Raw genomic sequence first — 15,459 nt, 5'->3', positions numbered from 1 at the left:
CCATTAGCAGAGAGCCTGCATAAAATCATACTAAATTCATGGACACCCCAAAAAACACCACAAGACGCGGCCCTGCGCAACAGAAACACAAGATCCAGCCCCACCCACCAGAACACAGGCACCAGTCCCCTACACGAGGAAGCCTGCACAAGCCATTGAACCACCCTCACCCACTTTGGGTAGGCACGAAAAACAACAGGAACTACGAATATGCAGCCTGAAAAAAGGACACCCCAAAAACAGTAAGTTAAGCAAAATGAGAAGACAGAGAAATATATAGCAGATGAAGTAACAAGGTAAAAACCCACCAGACCAAACAAATGAGGAGGAAATAGGCAGTCTACCTGAAAAAGAATTCAGAGTAATGATACTAAAAATGATCCAAAATCTTTGAAATAGAATGGACAAAATACAAGAAACGTTTAACAAGGACCTAGAAGAACCATGATGAACAGCACAATAAATGAAATTAAAAATTCTCTAGAAGGAATCAATAGCAGAATAACTGAGGCAGAAGAACGGATAAGTGTCCTGGAAGATAAAATAGTGGAAGTAACTGCCATAGACCAGAATAAAGAAAAAAGAATGAAAAGAATTGAGGACAGTCTCAGAGACCTGAGACAACATTAAACGCACCAACATTCAAATGATAGGGGTCCCAGAGGAAGAAGAGAAAAAGAAAGGGTCTGAGAAAATATTTGAAGAGATCATAGTTGAAAACATACCTAACATGGGAAAGGAAATAGTCAATCAAGTTCAGGAAGTGCAGAGAGTCCCATACAGGGTAAATGCAAGGAGAAACATGCCAAGGTATATATTAATCAAACTATCAAAAATTAAATACAAAGAAAAAATATTAAAAACAGCAAGGGAAAAGCAACAACTAACATACAAGGGAATCCCCATAAGGTTAACAGCTGACCTTTCAACAAAAACTCTGCAAGCCACAAGGCAGTGGCCAGAACTTATTAAAGTGATGAAAGGGAAAAACCTACAACCAAGATTACTCTACCCAGCAAGGATCTCATTCAGATTCGATGGAGAGATTAAAATCTTTACAGACAAGCAAAAGTTAAGAGAATTCAGCACCACCAAACCAGCTTTACAACAAATGCTAAAGGAAATTCTCTAGGCAGGAAACACAAGAGAAGGAAAAAACCTACAAAAACAAACTGAAAACAATTAAGAAAATGGTAACAGGAACATACATAACGATAAGTACCTTAAGTAAATGGATTAAATGCTCCAACCACAACACATAGACTGGCTGAATGGATACAAAAACAAGACCCATATATATGCTGTCTACAAGAGACCCACTTCAGACCTAGGGACACATACAGACTGAAAGTGAAGGGATGGAAAAAGATATTCCATGCAAATGGAAATCAAAAGAAAGCTGGAGCGACAATTCTCATATCACACAAAATAGACTTTAAAATAAAGACTATTCCAAGAGACAAAGAAGGTCACCACATAATGATCAAGGGATCAATCCAAAAAGAAGACATAACCATTATAAAAATTTATGCCCCCAATATAGGAGCACCTCAATACCTAAGGCAAATGCTAACAGCCATAAAATGGGAAATTGACAGTAACACAATCATAGTAGGGGACTTTAACACCCCACTTTCACCAATGGACAGATCACTCAAAATGAAAATAAATAGCAAACACAAGCTTTAAATGACACATTAGACAAGGTGGACTTAATTGATATTTGTAGGACATTCCATCCAAAAACAACAGAATACACTTTCTTCTCAAGTGCTCATGGAACATTTTCCAGGATAGATAACTTCTTGAGTCACAAATCAAGCCTTGGTAAATTTAAGAATATTGAAATGGTATCAAGTGTCTTTTCCAACCAGAACACTATGAGGCTAGATATCAATTACCAAAAAAAACTGTAGAAAATGCAACACATGGAAGCTAAACAATACACTGCTAAATAACCAAGAAATCAAAGAGGAAATCAAAAAATACCCAGAAAAAAATGACAATGAAAACACGATGATCCAAAATTTATGGGATGCAACAAAAGCAGTTCTAATAGGGAAGTTTATAGCAATGCAATCCTACTTTAAAATGCAAGAAAAATCTCAAACAACCTAACCTTACACCTAAAGGAATTAGAGAAAGAAGAACAATAAAAAAAAAAAAACCCAAAGTTAGCAGAAGGAAATAAATCATAAAGATCAGATCAGAAATAAATGAAAAAGAAATGAAGGAAACAATAGCAAAGATCAATAAAACTAAAAGCTCGTTCTTTGAGAAGATAAAAAAAATTGATAAATCATTAGCCAGAGTCATCAAGAAAAAGGAGTGGACTCAAGTCAACAGAATTAGAAATGAAAAATGAGAAGTAACAACTGACCCTCCAGAAATACCAAGGATAATGAGGAATGACTATAAGCAACTATATGCCAATAAAATGGACAACCTGGAAGAAATGGACAAATTCTTAGAAAGCACAACTTCCGAGACTAAACCAGGAAGAAATCGAAAATATAACAGACCAATCACAAGCACAGAAATTGAAGCTGTGATTAAAAAATTTCCAACAAATAAGCCCAGGACCAGATGACTTCACAGGTGAATTCTATCAAACATTTACAGAAGAGCTAACACCTATCATTCTCAATCTCTTCCAAAATATAGCAGAGGGAGGAACACTCCCAAACTCATTATATGAGGCCACCATCACCCTGATACCAAAACCAGACAAAGATGTCACCAAAAAAGAAAACTACAGGCCAATATCACTGATAATCATAGATGCAAAAATCCTGAACAAAATACTAGCAAACAAAATCCAAGAGCACTTGTAACCTCCCTTTCAGATATACTAATAATAGCTAATGTTTAATGAACAATTTCTGTGTGCCAGGCATTGCTACACAAACTTTATCTCAACCTCACAACAACTCGTTGAAGTAAGTATTACCTCCATTTTTACAGATAGAAAAGAAAACTAAGTCACAGAGAAAGTAAGTGATTCACACCAAATTATACGATTTGTGTGATGGACCTGGGACTTGAACCAGGGCACTTTGGCTTCACAGACAACTCTTAACCATTATCATCTCCTGCTTCAGGTGAACAGGCTGTAAGTTACCCTGAGGGGTAAAGAATGCAAACTTCCCTCATCTGCTCCTCAAGTTGAACTTCTTGAGGTTTGGCACGAATTGCTATAGAATCGTGGCCTATGAGGTACAGACACCAGATAAGACAGGATCAGACCCCTCCTAGGACAAAGGGCTAGAGTTGCAGCTACAGACTATCTCTCATGATAAAATTTCCTCCATTTTCTCCCATCACTTGGATATGGGATTTGGTGGGGGAAAAAAATGTCTCCTAAGATTCCATTAGCTCAGCAATCTGTCTTAATTTGCAAGAGAGCAGGGGGGTGAGTCCTAATCATTGTAGTAACTGATGTCATTGATGAAGGTTTCTCCCAGCATAACCATCATTGTCCTTTCATGTTGTCTCTTAGCTGGACTTGGAGATCTCAAGCTCAGGAAATTATATTATTCATATCCTATTTCTAGCTCCTGGAACATGGCTTGGCAGAGAGGAACTATCCATATATATTTACTAAATGAATAAATGGAAGAAGGAAGGAGGTCTAGGATGAAAGAATGGGAGAGGATTGATATGTGAGGTGGTGAGGAAAGAAGAGTGGGAAACGAGGGATGCTGGGACGTAAGCACAGAGAGGACCCAGTGACTGGGTGACCTGGCTACCTCTGACCTCCAGCCCCCACAGATGCCTGGATGCCGCCCAGAGCCCCAAGCCAAGTGACCATCTCACCCCTCTGGTATCCACAGAAACAAGTCACGGAGAGACTGTCACTTGTTCTTAAGGGAAAAAGACTGAACAGGAAGTGCCCAGGGCAACTGAGTCCAGTGAGCCAGGATTCTAGGCCACCCAGTCTCCAGAAAAGTGCTAGGTTTCTGAGAGGTGGAAGGCTGAACCCCCTGCCTTCTCTCCATTGTGCAGCTCTTTGCACTTGGCCAGCCCAGCCCTGGCTCCTGAAGGCCTTGCCTGTCAGGTCCTCAGGTGCAGATGGAGGGAGCCTCAGCCAACCCAAGCTCTTCCCAGTGGGTCAAGCTGCTGAGGCTTGATGGTCCTGCCTCCTTACCAGGCTTTCCTGGGAGAGAGGAGGGGGGGCAGCCCCCTTCCTCCTGCCAGCACTCTCCCTGTCCCTGGTGGGGCTGCCAAGATGGAATTCTCTGAATTTTGTCAACAAGAACCCCACAAGGAAGAAGACCTTGGGGACAGAGCAGGAGCAAACTACACCCCAGTTGGGGAAGCATAATGACCTGTCTATTTCCTTAGTCCTCAGAATAATTCTGCTGGATAGGTATTATTATTTTATTCCCTTTAGAAATGAGGTTTAGAGAAGTTAAGTAACCTATGCCTAGGTTCACAGTAAGTGACAGAACTAGGCTGACTCCAAAGCCTTCACTATTCTCTTTTTTTTTCTTTTCTATATGGTCTCTATCAGCCTGCCTCTTCATCTATATAATGTAGGATAATAGTCTCCACTTTAAAAATCAGATATTAATTATGTAAACAGACAGCTTGGACCAATTTAAAATTACATTAATTCATTTGAGATAACATGGAGACATTCTAAATGGTTTAGTCAATGTCTGTACCAGTTTAATAAGTAAAAACAATTTGACCTCTACTCTGCTGGTATAGACAATCTGGTATGCCTTTGGACTTCTTTTGCTAAAACTTTAATGGTAATGCTATGGGCCATTAGAGATAGATAGTAATCATTATGTTAAGAAAATATAATTTTATTCATAAGTTTCTAGGTGTTTAATCAGGAATGATTAATTTGTCTTCAAAATAATTTGGGCCTCAGGATACAAAATTAATATACAGAAATCTATTGCATTTCTATACACTAACAAAGAGCTATCAGAACGAGAAATTAAGACAAAAATCCCACTTACAATTGCATCAAAAAGAATAAAATACCTAGGAATAAACCTACCTAAGGAGGTAAAAGGCCTGTACTTGAAAAACTATAAGACACAGATGAAAGAAATGGAAGATGACACAGATGGAAAGATATATCATATTCATAGATTGGAAGGATTAATATTGTTAAAATTACCTTATCTATCCAAATGAATCTACAAATTTAATGCAATCCCTATGAAAATACCAATGGCATTCTTCACAGAACTAGAAAAAATAATTTAAATTTTGTATGTAAACACAAAAGACCCTGACTAGCCAAAACAATCTTGAAAAAGTAAAGCAGAGCTGGAGATGCCATGCTCTTTGACTTCAGACTACATTACAAAGCTATAGTCATCAAAACAGTGTAGTACTGGCACAGAAACAGACACATAGATTAATGGAACAGAACAGAAAGCTCAGAAGTAAACCCATGCACCTATGGTCAATTAACCCATGATGACAAAAGATGCAACAATATACAATGGAGAAAAGACAGTCTCTTCACTAAGTGGTGCTGGGAAAAATGGACAGCTACATGTAAAAGAATGAAATTAGAACATTTTCTTACACCATATACAAAAATAAATTCAAATTGGATTAAAGACCTAAATGTAAGACCAGAAACCATTAAACTCTTAGAAGAAAACATAGGCAGAAGACTCTTTGACATAAATTGTAGCAATTTTTTTTTTGGATCTGCCTCCTAAGGCAAAGGAAACAAAAGCAAAAATAAACAAATGAGTCTTAATGAAACTTAAAAGCTTTTGCACAGCAAAGGAAACCATGGACAAAATGAAAAGGCATCATACTGGACGGGAAAAATTTGCAAATGATATGACTAATAATGGGTTAATCTCCAAAATATAAAAACAACTCATACAACTCAACATCAAAAAAACCAAACAGCTCAATTAAAAAATGTGCAGAACATATATACAATGGAATATTACTCAGCCATAAAAAGGAACAAAATTGAGTTATTTGTAGTGAGGTGGATGGACCTAGAGTCTCATACAGAGTGAAGTAAATCAGAAAGAGAAAAACAAATACTGTATGCTAACACATATATATGGAATCTAAAAAAATCACACTGATGAACCTAGTGGCAGGGCAAGAATAAAGACGCTGACATAGAGAACAGACTTGAGGACACAGGGGGAAAGGGGAACTGGGACAAAGTGAGAGAGTAGCATTGACATATATGCACTACCAAATGTAAAATGGATGGCTAGTGGGAAGCTGCTGCATAGCACAGGGAGATCAACTTGATGCTTTGTGACGACCTAGAGGGGTGGTATAGGGAGGGTGGGAGGGAGGGGATATGGGGATATATGTATACATATAGCTGATTCACTTTGTTGTACAGCAGAAACTAACACAATATTGTAAAGCAATTATACGCCAATAAAGACGTGAAAAAAAATGTGCAGAAGACATGAATGACATTTTTCAAAAAAGACATATAGGTGGCAGACAGGCACAAGAATAGAAGCTCAACATCATTAATCATCAGAGAAATGCAAATCAAAACCACAGTGAGATATCATCTCACATCTGACAAAATGGCTGTCCTCAAAAAGACCACAAATAACAAGTGTTGGTGAGGATATGGAGAAAAGAAAAGGGAATGCTTGCACACTGTTGGTGGGAATATAAATTGGTGCAACCATTGTGGAAACCAGTAAAAAGGTTTCTTGAAAAACTAAAAATGGAACTACCATGTGACCCAGCAATTCCACTCCTGGGTATATATGCAAAGAGAGTGAAAACACTAATTTGAAAAGATATATGCACCCTAATGTTCATACCAACATTATTTACAATAGCCAAGATATGGAAGCAACCTAAGTGTCCATCAACAGATGAGTAGATAAAGAAGATGTGGTGTATATAGACAATGAAATACTACACAGCCATAAAAAATGAAATCTTGCCATTTGCAACAACATGGATGAACTTGGAGGATATTGTGCTTAACAAAATAAGTGAGACAGAGAAAGACAAATACTGTATGATATCACTTATGTGTGGAATCTAAAAAATAAAACAAAGTAGTGAATCCAACAAAATGAAACAGATTCACATGTATAGAGATCAAACAGTGGGGAGAGGGAAGGAGGGAAATCCAACAGTGGGGCAGTGGGTAAGACTCCACACTCCCAATGCAGAGGGTCTGGGTTCAATCCCTGGTCAGGCAACCAGATCCCACATATGCTGCAACTAAGAGTTCGCATGCCACAACTAAGAAGCCCACATGCCGCAACTAAGGAGTTAGTGAGCTGCAACTAAAGGAGCCCTGGAGCCGCAGCTAGGGAGGCCCCCTGCCACAACTAAGACCTGGTGCAACCAAATAAATAAATAAAATATATAAATATTAAATAAATAAACAAATAAGTTACAGGATATATTGTACAGCACAGGGAATATATTCAATATTTTACAATAACTATAAACAGATTATAACTTTTAATAATTGTGGATCACTATGTTGTGCACCTGAAACTTACATGATATTGTAAATCAAATATGCCTCAATAAAACAAACAAACAAAAAATAATTTGGGCATCTTTAACATTACTAGCAAACCCCCCCTACCCAATACTAGCAAACCCCCCTACCCAATACCTCCTCCAAATCTCTAATCCCTCCATTATCCCCAAAGGAAAACCTTATCCTGATCTAAAATACCATAGATTGGTTTCACCTTTTTTTTGAACATTTTATAAATGGAATCACAGCATGCATTCTTGTGTCTGTCTTCATCCACTGTACATTATGTATGACAGATTTATCAATATTATTCTGTGTAGCTGTATTATTCATGTGCTTTTCATTATTGTAGAATATTACAGTGTATGAATATACATTTATTTATCTATTACACTGTTAATGGATATTGAGTTGTTTTCAGTCTGGGTCCATTACAAATAAGGCTGCTATGAACCTCTGTTCATGCTTTTCTGGTATACATGTGCAACCATTTCTCTTATAAATTATAGATAGACTTGAAATTGCTGGATCATAAAATATGTGTATATTCAACTTCAGTAGATAATGTTAAACATTGTCCAAAGTGGTTATATGAATTTACATATTTGGCACCAGTATACGAGAGTTCCAATTGCTTCACATCCTCACTAGCATTTGGTATTGACAATCTTTAGTCTTAGCCATTGTAATGAGTCTGTAGTGTTAATTCATTGTTATTTTAATGTATAGTTCCCTGAATGTCAATAAAATTGTGCATCTTTTTATATTTTTATTTTTATTGGGCATTTTGACCTTCTCCTTGGTGAAGTGCCTCCTCAAGTCTTTTACCATTTTTCCATTGAATTGTCTATCTGTTTCACTAATTTGTAGTTCTTTATATATTATGGATAGGAGCCATTTGTCTATTATAATGCCTAAAATATCTTCTTCCACTCTGTATTTTGTTTTTATTCACTCAGATGTCTTTTAATAACCAGAAGTTCTTGATTTTAAGATTGTCCAATTTTTCAATCTTTTCCTCTATGCTTAATGAATATGGGTTCTTTTAAGAATCTTTCCCTATTCCCACATCTTAAAAATATTTTTTTTCTATTATTTCTTGGATTTTTCTTCTGTTTCATTTTCCCTTTCACATTTGGATCAACAATTTACCTGGAATTAGTTTTTATGTCTGGTGTGAGGTAGGGATCCCATTTCATTTTCTCCCATATGTATATCCAATTGTCTGATCACCATTTATTGAACAGAATATAATTTCCCCACTGCTCTGCAGAGTGGCATCCCCATCATAAATCAAATGTCCATATATGCATAGATCTGTTTCTGGACACTATTCTTTTTCATTGGTCTATTTTTATCTAACCTTGCTGTCTTAAGTACTGCACCATGCTCTCTTAATTATGGTAGCTTTATAATAAAGCTACATATCTACTTTAAAAAGTGTTCCAACTGTATTATTCTTCAAAATTGTCTTGGTCTTTCTTCATTCTTTGTGCTTCTATATAAATTCTAAAGTCAGGATGTCAATTTCATCCACCTACCAATTTTGTTTTTAAAAACTAAACTTGCTAGTATTTTACTTGCTATTGCACTAAATCTATTTATTGGATCAGACAGAATTGAGAATTATCATATTTACACTATTGAGTCTTCCAATCCATGAACATTTTATATCCTTCCATTTATTTAGGTCTTATTTAATTTTAATAAAATTAACAAATTCATGCACATTTTTTATTTGATTTATTCCTAGATACTTGATAAGTTTGATATTACTGGGAACGGCATGATCTCTCTAAGATTTACTTTCCAGTTTTTATTTTTGGTAAGAAGAAATACAACTGATTTTTGTATTTTGACCTTGATCTAGTGACAATAATAAATTCACTTATTTCTATTAGTTACTCTGTGAATTCTTTTGGATTTTGTGCATATGCAGTCATGTCAATGTTATTTTTTTCTTTTCCAATCTTGTTCCTTTTTTTCTTTTTTTTTTTTCTTTTTTTTTCTTTTTTTTGCCTCATTCTACTACTGGAATATTTGGAACTATGATGAAAAGAAGTGCTGATAAACTTTTTGGCTCATTCCCAATCTCAAAAGGAAAGTTATCAATATTTTACTATGGCTTGCCATAGCAAATTTTTGCAGAAAATTTTTATCAGGTTAGGGAAATTCTCTTCTATTCCAATTTTTGAAAAAGTTTATCATGAATGTATGAATAGTTAAACTATCAAATGCTTTTTCTGCATCTAGAGCTGGCAACGTGACTTTTTGCCTGTTAATACTGCAAATTACATTAATTGATTCTCAAAGGTTAAGTCAATCTTCAGTCTTGGATTCACCCATCATGGTCCTGATATTTTAGTCTTTGTATGTATGGCTGGCTTAGGTTAGCTAATATCATGTTTAGGATTTTTGCATCTCTGTTCATGATTAATATTAGCCTATAGTTTACCATCTTTGTAATGCTCATTTTAGATTTTGGTATCAACATTATTATGACCTTATAAAATTAGTTGGGAAGAGAACTACATGACAAGAAATTGAGGCCTTCTGCAAACAAAATGAGACCTCTCATCAAAGAGATATAGTGAACAATCTTGAAAGTGGATCTACTAGCAGCAAATTGTTAGAAATTTTCATTCTAAAGGTACATATTATAAGGGCCTTATAAGGTGTGACAACTCCACTCTCTTTTCTTCCTTGTTAGTATTGTCCAGCATTTTGTTTAACCTCAGATTTTCTGTTCCCTAAATTATTATTATTATTATGTTGCTGTTGTTTTTATAGTCACATGGGGCTTGTTTAGATTTACCTGTGTTTACCAGTTTCTTTGTTCATTCATTGTCATGACAGTTACCCGTTTATTGCCTCTAGGCTCCAATCCTACTCTTCATTGCCCCATTTAATGATAATGGAGCTGTATCCTGTAAACATTTATCCTTTTCCTGCTGACAAAATGTAATGTTAAACTTTGTCAGTAGCAGACACCAGAGGCTCACCATGGCAGGAGGGGGTTGTCTTTCTGGTTCCAATGAGTTTCCATTTTTTTTCTCCTTATTCCAAAAGCAAGGGGATAGCCACCAGTTTGTACGCCCCCTCCAGCAAATTTCCTGACACTCTAGTGGAAGGTCCTTACTTACCAATCCTAGCTCATGATTCCCTGTTCTCTGGCCTTACTTCTTGCATTTCCTTCCTCCTGGGGTCAAATTTCTTTGTTTTTTCACATTATCCTTTGGTTTTTCTTTTTGTAAGAGCTTGAGTGGTTAACTCTCTTTGTTCAGCACTTGGTCTTAAATGATGAACATATCTTTATTTAGCACTCACTTTTGAATGATATTTGGCTGGGTATGAAATGCTAGATTAATAATCTTTTCTTCTCAGCACTTGGAAGATAACATTCCACTATCTTCTTTCATTTTTTTTTTTAAGAATTCTGCTTTTAGTTAAATTATTTTATGGATAACCTGTTCACTCTCTTTTACTACTTTTAAGATCTCTTTGTCTTTAATGTTTACAGTTCCAGTCTGTTATGTCTAGATGTGGATTTCTTATGTTTTCTGTTAAGAATTCATTGTGTTTCCTGAATCTGAAGATTAATGAGTTTATCATTTCTAGAACAAACTCAGTTATCACTTCAAATATTACCTCATTCTCATTCTCTCTCATTTATCTTTCTTGTACTCTTATTAGACATATGTTGGATTTTAAAATTCTATTCTACATAACTCTCGATGTTTCATATTAAATAGTTCTGATCACCAAATTCCAATGTAGGCTGGGGGTTCCCCACACCACCAATCAATGCTCCAACACCAGCTGGATGTCCTACGATTCAACTCAATTCTGACACTGTCCACCCATACATAGCATCCAAATCCACAGGGTGAGGGTTCAATCCCACAAGACCACCCACCTCCACTTCAGATGGCAATGGCAAGTCTAGCATATCACCTATGCTTCTGACCAAATGGCTAGAAATCAGAGATTCCTATAACCCCCTCTTTGGGTTTGATTAATTTGCTAGAGTGACTCACAGAACTCAGAGAAACATTTTACTTGCTAGATTACCAATTTATTATAAAAGGTTATAACTCAGGAATAGCCAGATGGAAGAGATGTATAAGGGCAAGGTATGTGGGAAGGGGCAGAGAACTTTCATGCCCTCTCCAGGCACACCATTCTCCCAGCTCTTCCATGTGTTCACCAACCAGGAAGCTCTCCAAGCCCAGTTCTTTTAAGTTTTTATTGAGGCTTCAATATATAGGCATAATTGATTAAATTATTGACCACTGGTGATTGATTCAACCTCCAACCTCTCTCCTGACCCCAGAGGTCAAGGGGGTGGGACTAAATGTTTCATTCCTCTAGTCACATAATTGGTTCCCCTGGCAACCAGCACCTATCCTTTGGTACTTTCCAAAAGTCACCTCATTAACATAAGCCCAGCTGTGGTGGAAAGGGGGATCTTGAATGACAAGACACCCATTTCACTTCATGGCTCTAAAGTGATTTCAGGACCTGAGGATGAGAGGCTAAATATAACAAAAGATAATCCCACTGCTCTTATTGCTCAGGAAAATCCAAGGGTTTTGAGAGCTGTGATCCAGGAACTGTGGACGAAGATCAAATATATCTAAGAAATATATTTTGGTCAACTGAATGACCAAATATATATTCCTTATAAATCACAATATTACATATGTTTTACTTCTTTTCGTCTCTTTGTTCTACCTCTTGTTATTTATCCCCTCTTTCTCTCTTCAATGGCATCTAATCTCAAGTTTATCCTGTTCACTGAGGTTTTCTTATTATTGTTTCAATGACCATATTTTTCATTCTGATATTAGAAATTGTTGTCCAAACTAAAGTTTATCCTGTCCACTGAGTTTTTTATTTCAATGACCATATCATTCATTCTTAATTTTTTTCTGCCATCTGCTCTTTAGTATCTTATTCCTTTCTTTTTTAGAATTTCAAGTCCTTATTTTATGACTTTAATTATATAAAATTTTTGTGAAGTATGTATAAATATTCTTTGTTGTATCTGCTGACTATCATTCATATGAATTGCTTACTCATGTGTCTTGTAATTTTGGATTGTGAATTCATCTTAAGAGGGATTTTCCTATGAGAAGTTTTGTGGCCTGAGTTATGGTAGTGTTCCTACAGAGTGATAAATTTTGCATCTTTCTAACACCTCAGAGGTAATATTGACCTGCAACTAATGTAATCACTGGCTTTAAGTTTCTACATAATGTAGTTTAAATTTTGGACTCAAAACCGGGGCAAGAGGTAGGCACAGAATTTCAATATCTCAATAGAAACTTTTTAAAACTAGGATCCCAGTGAGAGACTTTATCATTTCCCTGTGATGTGAATAGATTTTTAGTTCCATCTAGATAGGCACCAAAAGCCAAGCCCCTGGTAAACTCAAATTCACTAATCCACCACCTACCCCATTCTAGGCTGCCATAATATCACCTCAAGTACTTACATCTTTTTATTTTTTGCATCTGGATATTTCCTTTTCATATCCCATGGTGTGGGTGCACCATAATTTACTTAAATCCTTATTTATAAGTATTCAGGTTGTTTTCCTTTTTCTTTACTCTATTAAGCAGTATTGACATAAATATTCTGATGGGTATTGGTTTTTGTGGATATTGTTTAGCATAGAGTTGAAATTAGACTATTAATTTAGTACCAATATTTCAGGTTGTATGAGATTTTTTTACCAGCAGCATTCAGCAACACAGGGAAGTCAAATAGTTGGAATCATCCAGGTAGGGGTTCCCCACTCAGGAAAATGCAATAAAAAGATATTCTGGCAAGAGAGTTTAGAACTAGGGTAAGAAAGTCACTGACATTTTGAATCATAGATTCTGAAGTGGGTAAGGAGGGAAATAAAAACAGAGGAATCAGAGTTGGTAGATTAGAAGAAAGTAAGAATCAGTGAGTTGGAGTCCCCAGGGAAATGGGAGAAATGGAATGATTACACCATAAGTACAGGAAGTAGTGGTCAGAGAATAGAATGTCTGAACAAATGGGATAATTTTTCAGTAATGGAAAAGACCAGGTGTGACCATAGGTGGCTGAAGTAGAATATCAGTGGTGGACTCTTTAGTGATAAAGAAATCAAAGAAAAGAGAGGCCAGAGCATTGAATGGGGTCATCTACATGGACACTGAAGTCACTCAGGATGATGGACTCAAGACTAAGACGCTGAGACAAGTACAAAGTTTTCATAGAAAAAGAGTGTATCCAGGAGATCTAAAGGTGACAATACCAGGAAAATGGTGGTGGGTAGCACCAGCTTCTAAGGAACAAGGGATCTCCTAATTGGAAGAGAGGAATAATGGTTTAGACGGAGTCAGAAGGAACAAGGAGAATACACCCCATTCCCACCCTGAAGTACCTTAGAGTTTGAGAGAATGAACAGTCTCTACTTGAGAGATATACAGGGAAACAATATCCTCAAGGGAGATCCAGGTTACTGTTAAAGCCGGGAGATGTAAAGAACAGTCAATTAAGAAACAATCTAAGGAATAGGGAAGTTTTCCAGTCATGCAGCTAGACTTCCAGAGAGTACAAGGAAAAGTTTTGTGAAACTGGGAGGCAAAGTTATTGGGTCAAGGGAGAATAATCAGAATATAATGCTATAAGAGAGAATAGGAGACCAAATGGGAATTATGATTTGGATGGTAATCAAGGAAACAAGGAACGCTAAGCAGAGAGAATTGTTAAATCAAACAGAGGGAAAAGGGAGTTGCAGTAGCCTCCTAAATCATCTGACGTGGAGTTAGGAGTCTCAGGTAGTGAACAGGAAAGTCCAAACCTATTCATTAGGCACTCAGGAATGGCCAGTCATCCTATCAGCATTGGCCTTGCGTTTCTGCTTCCATATAAGGGTCAGGCAAACTACCAAGGGATCACAAGGACCAAGAGGAAAGCTATATTGTAAAGTTCTGCTCTGAAGTACCCCTACAAGATTCTGTCCAGAAACATGGGAGGGGGTCATGCTGACTATCAGTGCTCTGTGTCATTTTGCTCCCTCCTGCATGCCCCCTACTTCCTGACTTTGTCACCCACTCTGATTACCTCATCTTCATGGAGTGATATAAATGATGTGAAAGGGCTTTGGAAAATGTAGTAAGTTAAGTACACGGGGGCACTGACTTTTCCCCACTTTGGTCATTTCTACTTCAGATCCATTCTCTTTGGTCCCAACCCCCAACTCTATCCTAGCCCTTGGATCAATCTCTGCCTACTGAGGGGAAAAACTACATGTTATCCCAAGGAATAGGGACTACTCTTATAGCTCCATTTCTTCTCTTTGCCATTTCCCATAACCACTCTTCAACCTAGAAACTGGGACCATTGCTCTGGTTTGTGGGGCCTTCTTATTGGCTCCAAACGAAGGAGTATGTATGCTTCATAATGGGCATTCCCACATGGGGAGATGTGAGTGGTAGTGTGTGAGCTTCTGCCAGTTTCTCATTTTCACAAGATGACTAATGAGACATATGCCATTTTAAAAAATGACAAGGAAGTTACCTCTAATTTCCCCATCTCAACCCCAGCTTCCACCTCCTCTTTCTGCTCCTTTTGTTCTCATTATCCAATGCCGCTTCCTCCCTTGTCTCCTCAATCTTTTAGCCCTCAGCCTACTCCCCAGCCCCATCCACCTCTTTCAGACTTCAGCCCTACCCATTTCCCTCCTGCCACAGGAAGTGTCATCCCTTCCTACCACCCTACCTTAATGACATCCATGCCCAGCTCTTTCCCTGTCCCTTCCATACCATCTACTTGCCACCCTGTTCATCCTGCTCCCTTTCCTATTACTCCTTTATCTGTGCCCGTATCCCCCCTCCTATCCCTTCTTTCTAGTCCCTTGAACTCTGGTCTTCACCTACACTCCAGCCACTCCCAACCAGACCTGTTGATTCACAAGTCTCATTCTGGAGAGATAGTTACTCTAG

The sequence above is a fragment of the Tursiops truncatus genome, chromosome 1 (assembly GCF_011762595.2).
Source record: "Tursiops truncatus isolate mTurTru1 chromosome 1, mTurTru1.mat.Y, whole genome shotgun sequence".
Taxonomy (NCBI): Eukaryota; Metazoa; Chordata; class Mammalia; order Artiodactyla; family Delphinidae; genus Tursiops; species Tursiops truncatus.
The sequence above is the reverse complement of the archived record's forward strand: the minus strand, read 5'-3'. Positions refer to the sequence as shown.